Source organism: Uloborus diversus, chromosome 5 (assembly GCF_026930045.1).
Source record: "Uloborus diversus isolate 005 chromosome 5, Udiv.v.3.1, whole genome shotgun sequence".
Lineage (NCBI taxonomy): Eukaryota > Metazoa > Arthropoda > Arachnida > Araneae > Uloboridae > Uloborus > Uloborus diversus.
Genome location: NC_072735.1, coordinates 131,507,528 through 131,522,177, shown reverse-complemented (window position 1 = coordinate 131,522,177; position 14,650 = coordinate 131,507,528). Strand labels below are relative to the sequence as shown.

The following is a 14,650-nucleotide window of genomic DNA, read 5'->3' as shown; positions in this document are numbered from 1 at the left end:
TTAAAATCGCATTGGCTTAAAATGTAAGATTGTGAATGTTTTGAAGTCTAGCACACTTTCTGTGATCGTAAAACTCTAATTTTAACAATATTTCCTGACATTTTATTTCATTCTAGAACTTAAAAATAAATAAATAAACGGTTTGGAATTCATAATGACAGTTTATTATGAATGTTTGAAAGTGCCGCTTAAAAGACACATATTCTTAATTGCCAACAAAAGCGGAATCGGCACTTATACCATTTCGTCGCCTCAGAGCAACAGTAAAATATCTTAGCGTTATTTCCAGGATTAGATATCTTACTGTTGCTCTGAAGCGACGATTTGTAACAACTATTACGATGTATGTATGAAACCGGATTCTCCATAAATTGATTGACAAAAATAAATACCGCAAGAGATTTGACATGCTAAGTCTGACATGAAAATTTTACCTTCATCCGAAAAGCTTAATATTCAATACATCTGTGATAGTAAAATAAGAATTGCTTATCTCACAAAAATTCAAATCTTAAAATCTTGTTTGAACCTGTTGTTTGAAGTTATTTTAAGAAATTTCGTGCATTTTTTTAAACGTTACACTTTGAATACTGTACAAGAAATAGTATTCGGTTTTATTGTACATAAACCATTTTCAGAAGATTACTTTCAAACTTTATAAAAAAAAAAAAAAAAAAAAGCGGACATTGAAAAAATTTTTCCTTGTCAAAGAAATTAAAAAACGCTGTTCTAAATGAACCCGAAATGAACGCTGCTTAGAATATTGGACGCATAAGGACTATTCCAGCGTCACGTGCAGGACAATCAGACACTTAATTTTCACCAACATTTTGTCATATCGCTCAATATTTTAATTAAACAGGGGCAAGCACATTTTTTAATCTTTACATTTCATACAAATATACTCCTGACACAGATATATTTCTATTAAATGGTTTTGTAATTTAAGTGTAATGTATTTGCATGCGTCACGTACGGGACGACAAAAGTCAACCTTATGTAACTCGCTGTATGAATTAGTTAGTATTTTTTTTCGATTAATACAGCAATGGAAAAAATAACTTGTAGATTTTGAAAGCAATTTTCCAATGTCAAGGAGACATATCTCATTTGTCTAGAAACAATAGTTTAAGCCGTTGAAAAAAAATATGCATTGGGCATTCAACGAAAAAGAAGACACTTTGTCCACGCGTAACGATTAATATATTTCATTAAGAAGTAATAGTATTAAAATGTAATTAAAAAATCTTTTGCTTAAGGAATCATACATACGTTTGTAATTTTTAAGCAGTAAAGTTTTGTTCATTAAAACTTTAATTTTTTTTTTAATGCACTATATGGAGCATCACGTACGGGACAAAATTAGTTTTTCCTGTAATGACCCATGAAATGAGGTTAAATGTGGAAGATTTTACAATATTTTTCAGAAAAATTGACTTTTTTAAATATCTTTTAAAAATTTTATGAATTGATTTATTTTTAAACTAATTTTTTAAATATTTATTCATTTATTATTGTTAATTAAATATTTTTAATGTTTTTCTTTTTAAATATTATTTTTAAAGCAATAAATAATAACCAATCATTTTATGTCACAAAACTGTCAGCTCCTATTGAACTAAGTACATTACGCATTATCGACATATGAAAGGAAAAATAATACTTTGCGTCAACTTTGAGAGACAATAAGACCTTTACGTGTCTTTTTTATTCAAAATGATCCAACCGATTTCCTGACACTAACCGAATTTGCGTAGTCAATTTAGAAGATTCTCTTATTGTCTGTTTTATCCTTACTGGCGTTCGAAGATGTGTTCGATAAATCCAGTCACCTGATTAGCATTTTTGTAGGCGGATGAATTGTTTCTTATTTGTCATTCTGTGGAGGGCTGCAGTCGGAGTTTTCTGTCTGAGCCATAAACCAATCACTGAGTAAACTAGCTGGGAGGCAGGCATCGGAGAATCGCAAATCAATAATTCCAATCATGCAGTTTTACAGATGATGAGAGAGAAAAGGACTGGGAGAAATTTCTTCTTTCAAAGCTAAAATAATCACGTTTTTTTTAAAGTACTAAGCTACTTTTTAAGCGTCGGTAAAAAGCTTAGGAAATGAGGAAGGAGTAAGTGAAGTAAAAGGAAATTAGGATGGGAGAAGTTAGGGGAAAATTGAGGGGTAGCGAATTAAAAATAAAGGAAACAAACACCCGCTGCAAGAAATTTAAAAAATAGAGTAAAATAATAAAGGTCTTTTTAATTGCTTATGAAAAAAAAAGATGAAAGAGAAGAGAGTTTCAAGCATTTATGATTAAACAGATACAAACTTACAAATTCTAGGCGTGAGAACATTTTAGGTAGAATCATGTCTTAAATGTATTTTATTTAAAAGAAAGCATATCATATCATGTTGCTGAAGCTCAGTAAAAATAATTTGGCGTTGTAGTAGAACATGCTGTAACGTTCTTTGAACATATAGTTGAAAAAGTGGGACAAACATTTTAAGAAATAACTTTGATCAACATTCTGGTTTTCTACTCGTGTTTCTTTTTTTTAAAGCTCCTTTTTTAAGGTAAAATTTCAATTATTTTTTGACGTAATTTCCTCGCACCGTTGGTCGTTATAATATACAGGGTGTCCGTAAAGTCCTTGACACATTTAAAAAAATAATAGAAAAACAATAAATTGCCGTATGAATATGCAGTTTGTCCCATAACATTTTACAAGTTTAAGAGTTTTTTTTATGACATCATTCAAACAAAATTGTAATAATAAAAGACCTAGTGCTACACTCTCTCGGTAAGGCAACGAAATACGTTTCGTACTTTGTATTTTACACAAAAATGGCATTGCTGTGCATAGTTAAGCATTCAATAATTCTGAAGTTACTGTTTGTAAGCTATTTTTGAGGTCGTTGAAAGTGCTCTTCATACATTGCTACGGCAGTAGCATTTATTATTTAATATTGATATCTAAATATTTATTATTACATTTTTTATGATGTCATAAAAAAAACTCTTGAACTTGAAAAGTATTATGGGGCTAACTGCAAATTTTTAAGACAATTTATTGCTTTTCTATGATTTTTTCAAATGAGTCAAGGACTTTTCGGACACCCTGTATTATCAACATGTCTGTGAACGAGCTCAGTTGAATAAGTATGACGTAGGTTGGACAAGCAACTCTTTATTTATAACTTCACGGTATAACTACAGGTTTGAATATTTCCTATTGTTTTACCATCTAAAACTATATTCGCATTTATTTCATGAATAACTGCCTTATTGTGATTTAGTGCTGCTATTTCTGTTCGTTATTAAATAGAAGCAAGTTTTTGAGTAGTGTCAGAAATCACTTAAAAGTGTACAGAAGTTTGCAGTTAAGATAATTGCAAGCCTTGTTAAATAAAAAAAAATATGTACAGACAAAGAACAATAGCTCTTCTCAGAAAGTGTTTTGGAAACGTGTATGTTATCAAGTTTGAAAACTCATTAAAGAACTAAGTGGTAGAACGAATCTGAAATAAGATAATTACCTTGAAAAACAAATTATTAAAATCTAGATGTGATGACGTCAAAACGGCTTTTTGAGTTAGTTAGAATGCGTTTTACATTTACATCTACGATGATTAAAATTTATTATATGTGGGAAGGCAAGAATCATAGAAAACCTGTTGCATGAAAAAAGGTAAAAGATGAAAAATGAAAATAAGCGTGGTTTTTTAACGGAAATAAATAAAGAAGTAACGCAAATAAAAATTAATGGTGAATACTTAACAAATGCAATAACAGCTGGATTTTTTCATATCTTCAGAATAATTATTATGAAATACTTCAACTTTACTAAATACCTGTAAATATGTCAAAGTGGCATTATTTGTTTTTTCAGTATATATATATATATATATATATATATATATATATATATATATATATATATATATATATATATATATATATATATATATACTGAAAAAACAAATAATGCCACTTTGACATATTTACAGGTATTTAGTAAAGTTGAAGTATTTCATAATAATTATTCTGAAGATATGAAAAAATCCAGCTGTTATTGCATTTGTTAAGTATTCACCATTAATTTTTATTTGCGTTACTTCTTTATTTATTTCCGTTAAAAAACCACGCTTATTTTCATTTTTCATATTTATTATATCATATTATTTATTATATTTCATATATATATATATATATATGAAAAATGAAAAAAACCACGCTTATTTTCATTTTTCATATATATATATATATATATATATATATATATATATATATATATATATATATATATATATATATATATATATATATATATATATATATATATATATATATATATATATATATATATATATATATATATATATATATATATATATATATATATATATATATATATATATATCGGTAGTTTTTATTGTGATTGAAGGAACTGGTCTGAAGCATTTTCCGTGATAAAAATACCTATTCTTAAGAATCAATTGGCAATTTTGCATATATTTGAACTTTCATATTTTGCTTATCGACCATGAAAGTTTGTGCTTGAGTCTGTAAATAAAATTGTATCAGTTGTTGTTAACTAAACATCAGAATAATATAAAACACTAATTTTTTTGGATTAAAAACTGCATTAGTTCTGGAAATTCAGGTGCAACAAGTATTTAGAACTAGGTTTATTAACAACAAGATGAAACGGCTATCTATAAATATTTCGAAAATACTATGAATTAGTTCTTTTGGTTTCAAGATAAGATTTTTAACAGAGTCATAATAAATCATCAAGCCTCAGTTTCTTCCGTAATTTATTTCTTTACAAAATTTATACGCATTGCAACTCTTTTTACAAATTTATTATCTTTTATATGAATATCATCAGTTGTGGTACAATCTCAATTTGCTGAATGGAACTCCAAATTTTGCCAGACGTTGCAATTTTGCCGAATAAAATTCAAAATTTCACCGGAGGAAGGAATAGTTTTATCGAATATAAGTCCAAATTTTGCCTAACAGATCTCCAAATGTCGCAGAATGATGATAATTTTGCTAAATAGAATTCCAAATTTTTTCGAATGATGATAGTTTTGGCGAATCATCAGACAAAATTTGCCGAATAAAGAAATTTTTGAAAGGTCACAGTGACCTCCCGCATCTTGTTCGGAATTAATAATGACCTCCCGTTTTACTGACAGCACTAATCGAATAATGGAAGACTATAATATCACTGAAATGATGAAAGTCTATCAGCGGATGACGCAATGCGCCGACAATCCCAGGGAATGCACCGGACGACAGATATTAGCCTCATCCCGGCCGCTAAGCTCTGTAGAACGGGGTCGAAGTGACCGCCCACAAGGCATTTTGGCGTTGTTCCATCTTTCCCTCACTAATTAATGCAATGATGAGTAAATGCTTCTGTTTTCTTTTTAATGGAACTGGTTTCCATGTGGTTGCATGCGTTCGTTTCTGTAGATATTCTTTACTAGTTTAATCAAGGGAAGACACGGTGGGTATTGCATGGTCAGTTGTCTGTTATCTGATCTTCATAGTCAGTATCATCGTCAGCAATCTGCGTCACTTATATGTTAGTTTTTATTCAAGTATTTCGATACAAAAAATAGAATTGAAAACTTTAGGAATTTCAAGAAATCAGCACCACATCTTTTTGATAAACTATGTCAACTACTTTGTGATGATGCAATCAAATAAAGACTTACTTTGCATGGGAGCTTACAGGAGTTAACCTCATGCCGTGTTTTTACATTTATTGTAATTTTTTATACTTTACACTGAATTCATATCACTTACGTTTGAAAATAAGTGCTGAAGACAATAAATCTTCCGCATAGATTTTTTCTTGGAAATTAACTCTAACTCGAATGAATTATCAGTTGTGTTTAAAATTATTCTTTTGACTTCTTGATATTCGAAAGAATAACTCGATTTTGTAATATATTTATAATATTATGTATAAAAGACTCTTTTTGTGCATTACAAATTTTGGAATAATTATTCAAGCAGCTAAGTGCTACGTGGATAAATCGTTCAAAATGGCTGTTCAATTAGAACATTTTGTTCAACATTGTATGAAATGAATGTACAATATCAACAATAGATTTTACTGTCAAGTGGTTTAACGTCAAAAGGTGTGGAACAAAAATGTTTTAGTGTAAAACACGGATTTTTTGTCGATGTGCTTGAAAAAGATTTCCGATCCGCGACAACTAGTTATTTTTTAAAATTTTTATCATGTATTCTGGCACTCGACATAGTCAATAATGTTTATTCGCAGGTTGGTCCAATTAGCTAAGAGAAATATAGCTAATAGAAATTTTTGTTCACAATAGAAACCTGTATAGAAAGATACCTGTATAGAAAGTTCATACATACATCATGCCTTTCTATATATCATCGTCCCAGAGCAATAGTAGGACATCTTATTATTATTCCTGGAAACTTCAGTTGATTTGGATTTGAGGAGAGCTTTGCAAACGAACGCCGAATTGAAAAGGAAATACTTTAATTAACTTGATATCCTTTAAGTTGACTGAATAATCATTTACGCGTGCAGATGTAAAAAGAAAGAGAAATTTCAACAATAGCGGCAAAAGATTGTGTAGATAAGACAAAAAGGATTGATCTGTTCCAAATTCTGTTACGTGTGTTGAGATAGGGGTCATAGTGGTAAGCTAGTATTGATCAAATTCGTTTTCGGTTTTTCAAGTACGGAGGATGGGTGTTGAAAGTGGAAGACACAACTTTTAACATAACAACAGTCAAATAGTCCTTAATCAAATCTAATGGCAAGCTGTACCAATATAACAGTCTTTAATCATATCTAATGGCAGTCCATCATCAAATCTAGTCCGTAAATAGCATTATTCCTAGAGGCCGGTAATAGTATCCATAGCTACTATTACCGAGAGGAGGAAATCGTGGTTAGCAATAAGTCTCCTGGACACAAATAACGTCTGAGAAATTATTCGGGTAGTCGGGTAACTTTTATGATTATAAGAGAGCGCAAAAACAACAAAAACTGCTATGTTAAATTCTCAGTAAGGCTGTACTAAAGGTATAAAACCTAAAAGACAAGCCAGAAGATGACAAAAGACTTCTTTGTAAAAAAAAAAAAAAAACTGTGCTTAATAGCATAGCAAACATTCTTTGGAAAACAAATTTGGTTTTGATAGTAATTTAACTTAAGGAAACTAACATGAAGATGAATTTCGTACGACATGAATTTCAAACGTATTTTTTTTTTTATAAGTTCAACACTGGAAGATGATATTATCTCAAAGTATAATTGACAGTAATTCAAGTCAAGGAAAATAAAAGGAAGATAGCTTATTAATGTCAAAATATTCCTTTATGTTTAACACTGGAAGATGAGATTAATTGAAAATATATTTGAAAGTAATTTAAATCAAGAAAAATTGAATAAAAAAAAATCATTAATGTCAAAAGCATTTTTTTTACATGTTCACTACTTGAAGATGAAAATAATTTTGGAACTTCAAATAAATTACGTTTTGTGTTCATTAAACTTTCTCAAAACCTCACTTTATCGCACATATAATTAATGCATTAAATTCTCCCCCGGAACGTTTAATTTCAGGAAGTATATTGCGGGTCATATATTTGGGCGTTTTATAAGAAATTCGGGCGCCAGGAATAAAAAACACGAATGATAACTGCTGCCCCCCCCCCCGTCTGAATTGTTATTATAGCCTCGTTACTTACAATGCATACTCCCATGTCTCTACTTTCTTAAATGCTCCCTCTCTAATTGCGCATAAAAGATTTACAAAGTTCCGACCCTTCATATTTGACTGAAATATGGAACATCTTGCTAAATTTACTGCACTTATTTGCACAAGCAATTACAAAGCATCGTACGTCATAACATTTTTCTCAGTTTTCGTATGCAAATTGCGAGTGAAATGAATCATCAGCGCATTAGAAGGAACACAGTTGCAAATTACTTGCTGCAATTCATCATTAACTCTGGTCATCAAGTAAGGCGTGATGACTCATGTATTAATTCAGGCAAACAGGTTACTGTTCCATTGGGGTTTCTAAGTCATCAGTGTTTGAGGGAGGTTAGAAAATGAGGCTTTGTCTAGGGGTTGCTAAGATCGCATCCGATGCCATTGATCATCCATCCGGTCACGAAGGGGCCTTTGCACCAGACGATTTAATTTTGATAGCCGCGCAAATTAAACTTCGTTACGCAAAACAGGGCATAGTATTTGCATAGGTTACGACCTGGAAATTAATGGTACGTGTTGTTATGCATTTTGTATGTAATTATATACGCGAAGACGAATGCAAAATTAGTTTGAAGATGTAAGATTAGAAACAAGTGTTATGATTGTAACCAATTAAGTAAAAGTTATTATTTATTTTGTTAACATTGGAACCTGAATTTTAATTGGCTTCTGTTTTAATTCTATTCAGTTTGTTCTCTTACGGCTTTTGTATAAACAAAATTATTGAGTTAGTGTTTTTGTGATTAAATTAAACAGATGCAATGTATTAAAAAATAAAAACATAGATATTACTGAATTGCAAGTTTTTGATATTCAAATCCTAAACCGCATTTAAACAATTTAGTTATCAGTTTAAAAGTACACTAATGTGTTTATAAATAAATTATTGTTATAAAAGTATTTATTACTGAAAACATATTGAGCATTTTTATTTCAAATCACTGCCAAAATAAGTTTTTTTTTTTCTTACAATTAAAAGGCTTACTAGTATTACCTTACTTTTGATTTAAATTGACACATAATACGTACTAAAATATAACATAATACTAATAACATAATATAACGTATAACATAATACTAAATATAGCATAATACTAGTTTGTTTCAAATTTAGGTTTTTTTTTGGGGGGGGGGAGGGATTTACTCTTTGTGTACATTGTGTAGAGCACGGCGAACATAATATTCTCTAAGGAACAACTTTTTTTATTCTAAATTCTTTGCTGTAAATGTACTGTGTACAAAATCATAATTGAATTTAATACAAATAAATTTAGATGACTCATAATACTCATGAAACATATCAAAATTTGCTTAAATATAAATTTTTGTATACACTTTTAATCGTAAAATCAAATTCTTTTGGATTAACGTTTCCAACATTTATACAATAAAAAAATGTGAGTTTTTTTTTTTTTTTGTAGAATGCAAAACAATAAAGGTAAGAAATGTTTAATTTAGCTTACAGGTGCAGGCTTTTCAATATTACATTGATCGATCTCGGTTTCTTGGTAAATAAAGTTGAAAAAAGATATTTCACATTCTGTAAGAAAATTTGAGTCGAACATTTCTTAACCCACGATCGACTAGCTAAGTGTATTGTTCTGCTCTATTACGGAAAGTTTGTTTTTAGCGGATTGAAATGAATTTTGTTTCTAATTTAACATTTCTTCCTCATTTTATAAATTTTTAAAAACATTGTTGAAAATGTTATTTTTATCAAAAATTCTGAGTTCAATGGAGCCCCGTTATTTTGCTGAGATGTTGCCAAATTCACAACTTCTAACACAACAAGGAACTTCTAGCTTTGAAAGAACCTATTTGAGATTTAATAATGTGCTCGATAGTCTCGTTATGTTACAGAAAAGCATTTTTCCGAAACAGTCGAACTTTTTTAGGAACATTTTATTTATTTTTTTACATTTCCATAGCAACTGCAATAAATGTCAAAATTTTGACTTTGGTTTAGGCGTCCCTACATCATCTGATTGTTTTTTTTTAATTAAGTGGCATTATATTAAGAATTTTTAACTAAAGCCGTTTGAAATTTGGTTTTTGAAATGTACACACTTAAAATTGTTAACTCACATTTAATGTGTCTTTCGCTTTTAGGGATTCCTATAGGGCTGTTACTATCAACTTTCATTGCATAAAATAAATGCATAATGTAACAAATTTCAAACATAACAGTTGAATTCGTCGAACACCAAACCCGCAGTTCGGATCTAGATCGCAGTTAATGGAAAAAAAAATCCATATCGTGAAGAAAGTCGATTGGGTAACATGTAATCAACTGTTGATGATGTGGGCTCAGTAGCTGATCTAATAGCTAATGATTTTAAGTTGTTAACTGTATTATTACAGCAATTTAGGTATATATATATATATATATATATATGTATATATATATATATATATATATATATATATATATATATATATATATATATTACCTTTGAAATAAATTGTTTTTATTGACTAATAGGAATTCTAAACACTTTGAAACAGAAACCAAGTGATAAATATTAATATAAATTCGACGTTGGCGTACAGAAAATTGTGTGTTACAAACTCTGGAAGAAGTTTTTGTTCATCAAGCTAGGCATTTTAAATCTTTTTTTGAAATTTAGATCATATGCTCCAGACTTCTCGTCATGCTTTTGAAGTTCAGCAGGCGCTGTAACATAACTTGGACTCCAGTTCTGAAAAAAATATTGTAACCGCTTTTTTAAATTGTGCTTTTCTCTTAAGTTTCCATGATACATAGTTATGTAAAGGTATTTAATGTTACTGTGTAATATATCTGTACCTTAGAGCCTGACTAGTGTAAGGATCAAATTTGCTATTTTCCTCTTATTAGTGCAGTGTACTTAGAGTCTTACTCCGCATCGAGCCATGCGATTGCAATTCTAAAAAAAAAAGGCCTTCAATTATTACCAGTGTTAAAAAAAATCACGCTTTCCTTCCTTTGAACGCACCAGACAAACGTTTTCCCTCTCTCCTGTAAAGAAGCGTTGCTCTGCCTCTGAGGTACGGATATGACAGTTGTAACATATTTTAAGTGGTTGAAAATGTGTGTGTCAGCATTTTTATTTATTCCATTTTCATATTCTTTCAGATTAGCTAAACTACATGATGCCAGATCTGAATCATGGTCAGAACTTCTTAAGAAATTCTTCAGATTCGAACGATCAAGTAATATCATCGCACGGCTTTGCTATAAAATTCAGCAGTTCCAAGGTAAGTTATACAAACTGTTAAACCCTAATTTTTCGTCTATGTGAACTTTGGTATTCAAAATTCAAAGTTTGATGTTGAAGGTGATTTTAGTGCTAAGTTTCTATAAGCAAAGGGATGTAAGTGCCAAAACGAAAAATTTGAAAATGACTGGTCTAAATGGGAGTAGAAACCCTGATCTATTTTGGGGCAAAATAATAGCTTTGGTTCGGTAGGAGCTGCCACCTAGCGGATTTTTTTTTTTTTTAAATGAAAGCCTACTTACGGATTCCAAACGTTTTTCTCAAAATATTAATTGTTCCACTTATATCCTCTTCCTTCTCACTGCCTCAATTGAAAAAAAATAAAAGAAAGACAATTTAGTATTAATTGAGCTTTGTGCACTAAAGAGCTACTGTACTAAAAAAGTGCAGTAGCACATATATCATCGATTTCGCCATAGCTTGTGACGAAAATAATTTATTAATCAAGTAATAAAGTAAATCTGGTTAAATACAAATGAAACATGTTTCAGAACCTTAACAATCTTAAACCTCAAACATTTTTCTGGATAATTCGATGGCACTATTTTACAAAACCTACTGAATGTTTTCTGATAAAACACCAATTAAAATGTTTGAAGGTTAATGCGAAACTATGTCATTTCCGGAGAAGTTTTACATTTTTAGTTTTGGGGAAAATGTTTACACTCAAGAAATAACTAAATATTTCTTTAAGTAAAAAGTCTAAGTGACAAAATGATATTGCTTAAGCTTCGAACCTTTTGTTGTAAGAAATGATAATATTTTCATGTATATGTTTCTCTTATTTAAAATTCAAGGCTGACATGCGAATTGTATTAAATTCCCCCGAATTAATGTCGAGTTTTTTTTTTTTCAACCCGACCACACCTAAGAACGTATAAAAACCCGAAGTATCCATTTTGACATTCCCCGAGTTAATTACAACGACTTTTCTCGTGACGTCCGTATGTACGTATGTATGTATGTGCGTATGTGCGGATGTGCGTATGTGCGGATGTGTGTATGTACGTATGCATGTCGCAAGACCGGTATGTTTTAGAAAGTTGAAATTTGGTACGTAGACGCCTAGTGGGGTCTAGTTGTGCACCTCCCCTTTTGGTTGCATTCGGGTGTTTCTAAAGTGGTCTTTTGCCCCTTTTGGGGGGAAAATCATTGTTAATTTTGATGTATACTCAAGTGGTTATAATTTGGCGGACACTTGGCGATATATCGCCAGTCTTTTGTTCGCCAAGTTTTTTCGCCAAGTTGGCGACAAATTTGGCGATTTATTTTTTCTTTCATCTGGTTTCAATTTGTCCACTGGTGGTGATATTTAGAGAGTAAACTATTGAATCACATTAAAATTGCAAATAATGGGAAAATGACATTAAAATTGGAGTAAAAGTTCGTTATGTGATGCAGACATCAGCTCGTTTTGTAAAAGGAAGTAAAAAATGATGCATTTAAAAAAAATGAAGTTTTGTAACTTGTGATTAGTCGAAGACCAGCTTATTTTTTTTGATTGTCAATAATAATACGTTGTTCTGACACCATCCACCTACAAACTACGATGGCCATTCCGTTTTTTTTTAAATTATTAATTTTAGGTTATAATTATTGAAATAAAAAACTTGCTTTTGGGAAAAGCTGGTATAGGATTTGATGCATTTATTTATAATTTCTTGACACATGTGTTGCCTTAGATTTTCTATTTCAATTGGAAAAGTATAACTTTAAAAAGTTATTTTTTATGATGGCAATCAATTAGTCTATTAATTTAATCAGTTTTTTCTTTATGTTTTATAACCAAATGTACTAACTTTAAATATGATATTTCTAACTTTTTTACACATATTTTTTATAATGGCAGGTAGCTTTTCAACTAATTTAATCATTTATAATTTCATATTTGATTGGCAAATGTACCAAATCAAAATTAGTTAAGCTTACCCGCTTTGGGCTCCCTGGTTATGCAAAGCGGGTTTTTCAAATGTTTGCAAAGTTTGATAATAAATAAATATTGAGTTTGAAATAATATAAAAAATACTTTTAATTTTGAATTTCAAGAACCCTGCTAGGAAATAAAACCGAAATTGTTGCGATAAAAATCCAAAAACCACAATTTTTGAGCATTCTTTGAAAACCACATTCCCCTATGTTATCAAGTACTAACATGTATACTTATTTATTTACATGCTTGGATAAATTTAATTGAAAATATTAACTGAAAACAAAGTAAAGTAAACGAATTAAAAAACAGAAAAAAAAGAGAGAGAAAAAAATATATTTGTAATGAAAGACATGACCTCATTCAGTATGTTCACTCGTGAGTGACACAAAGATGGTCAGTTGGATGCAGTATGATGTCAGTAATTGACGTTCACCATCTTTCAGGGAATTATTCGATTCAAAAATGCCTAAATTTGTTAAAAATATCTTTTCTCAGATATATCACTTTGTATGTTTAATTTCCTGGTCTTTTTTTTTCTTTTATCAAAGAAGACATTTAAAAAAAAAACATTAATATTTTTCACTTCTTCTGAAAAAGTATACCTCTTTGTATCTCTTGTTGAAATACAGATGAATGAATTCAAAAGAGTTTTTGAAACGAAACATGAAGATCAAAACCTTTAATCAAATTAAATAGAGTTATGAGCGATTCAGAATTATTCAGAAATAAGGAAAAATTTACAGCTTTTGATAAAAAAGCAGTGATGTCAAACACATTTTTTTCATTGTATCAAAAGAATTTTGATTCATTTTGACATGTTTTTCTTCTAATAGAAAAAAGTCATTTTTTGGTATTCGAACATGTATTAAATTGGACGTATATTAAGATAGTTAGACTTTCATTATGGAATTGAAAATTATCAAAAAGGAAATAAAAAAGAAGCTGTAATTTTGGTAAAAATGAATTCCTGATGTATCTCATATTCTGTATTTTTTTTTTTTTTTTAACTTTTTCACCGAATTTCGAAAAAGAAGGAATTACTAAATCGCACCATTATGACTTTTTTTCTATCTACAAAATTTCATTTTATGTATCGTTTATAAATTTCTTTCTTTTTTTAAATAAATATGTTGTAGTCTAAATTATAATCCGTGTCTGTTTAACTTTATTTGTCCTTTATAAAGAAAGTTTATGGTAAATGCCAAGAATTTCATTGATACCTTCTTCTTAACAAAGTATTAATTCATTCTTTAAAAGCATTGGTTTCTGAATGTACTGATCGTAATTAGTGGAAGAGTTTTTTGTATGAAGTTTGTTAAAAGATAAGCATAGAATTCTTTTCACTCGTTCACTCTACTGGCATTTTTAACTGGCTTCATAAACAGGAAGTTATCAGTTTGTATTGTGGGTATAATTTATTTCTCCTTTTTGTCCGTTCAATAAGAATGTTCTGATTGACTGGTCTCTTTTTCTTTAAATGCTAGTACACATCAAGTCAATGTCCCATGCTGTAACACCGCCCATGTTAAAAAACAACTACTTAAGCTGAACAAAATAAGTTTACTCCTTAAAACAAGAGTGTTTTTTTTTTAATTTTTTAGAAAAACTCTCCTATATGAACTTTTTTAAAAAAAGAAAATGAGCATATATAAGTATGGAGTAAGTTATTTTTCACAATTTCAGCTGAAG

General features: G+C 29.8%; 1 protein-coding gene across 1 annotated transcript in view; it reads left to right on the top strand.

The window, feature by feature from the left end:
• LOC129222045 (glycoprotein 3-alpha-L-fucosyltransferase A-like) overlaps positions 1-14,650 on the top strand; it is a 124,363-nt gene that overhangs the window by 24,844 nt on the left and 84,869 nt on the right. The window contains 1 exon segment of the mRNA XM_054856464.1: positions 10,890-11,011. The gene's annotated coding sequence lies outside the window, so the exon portion shown is untranslated.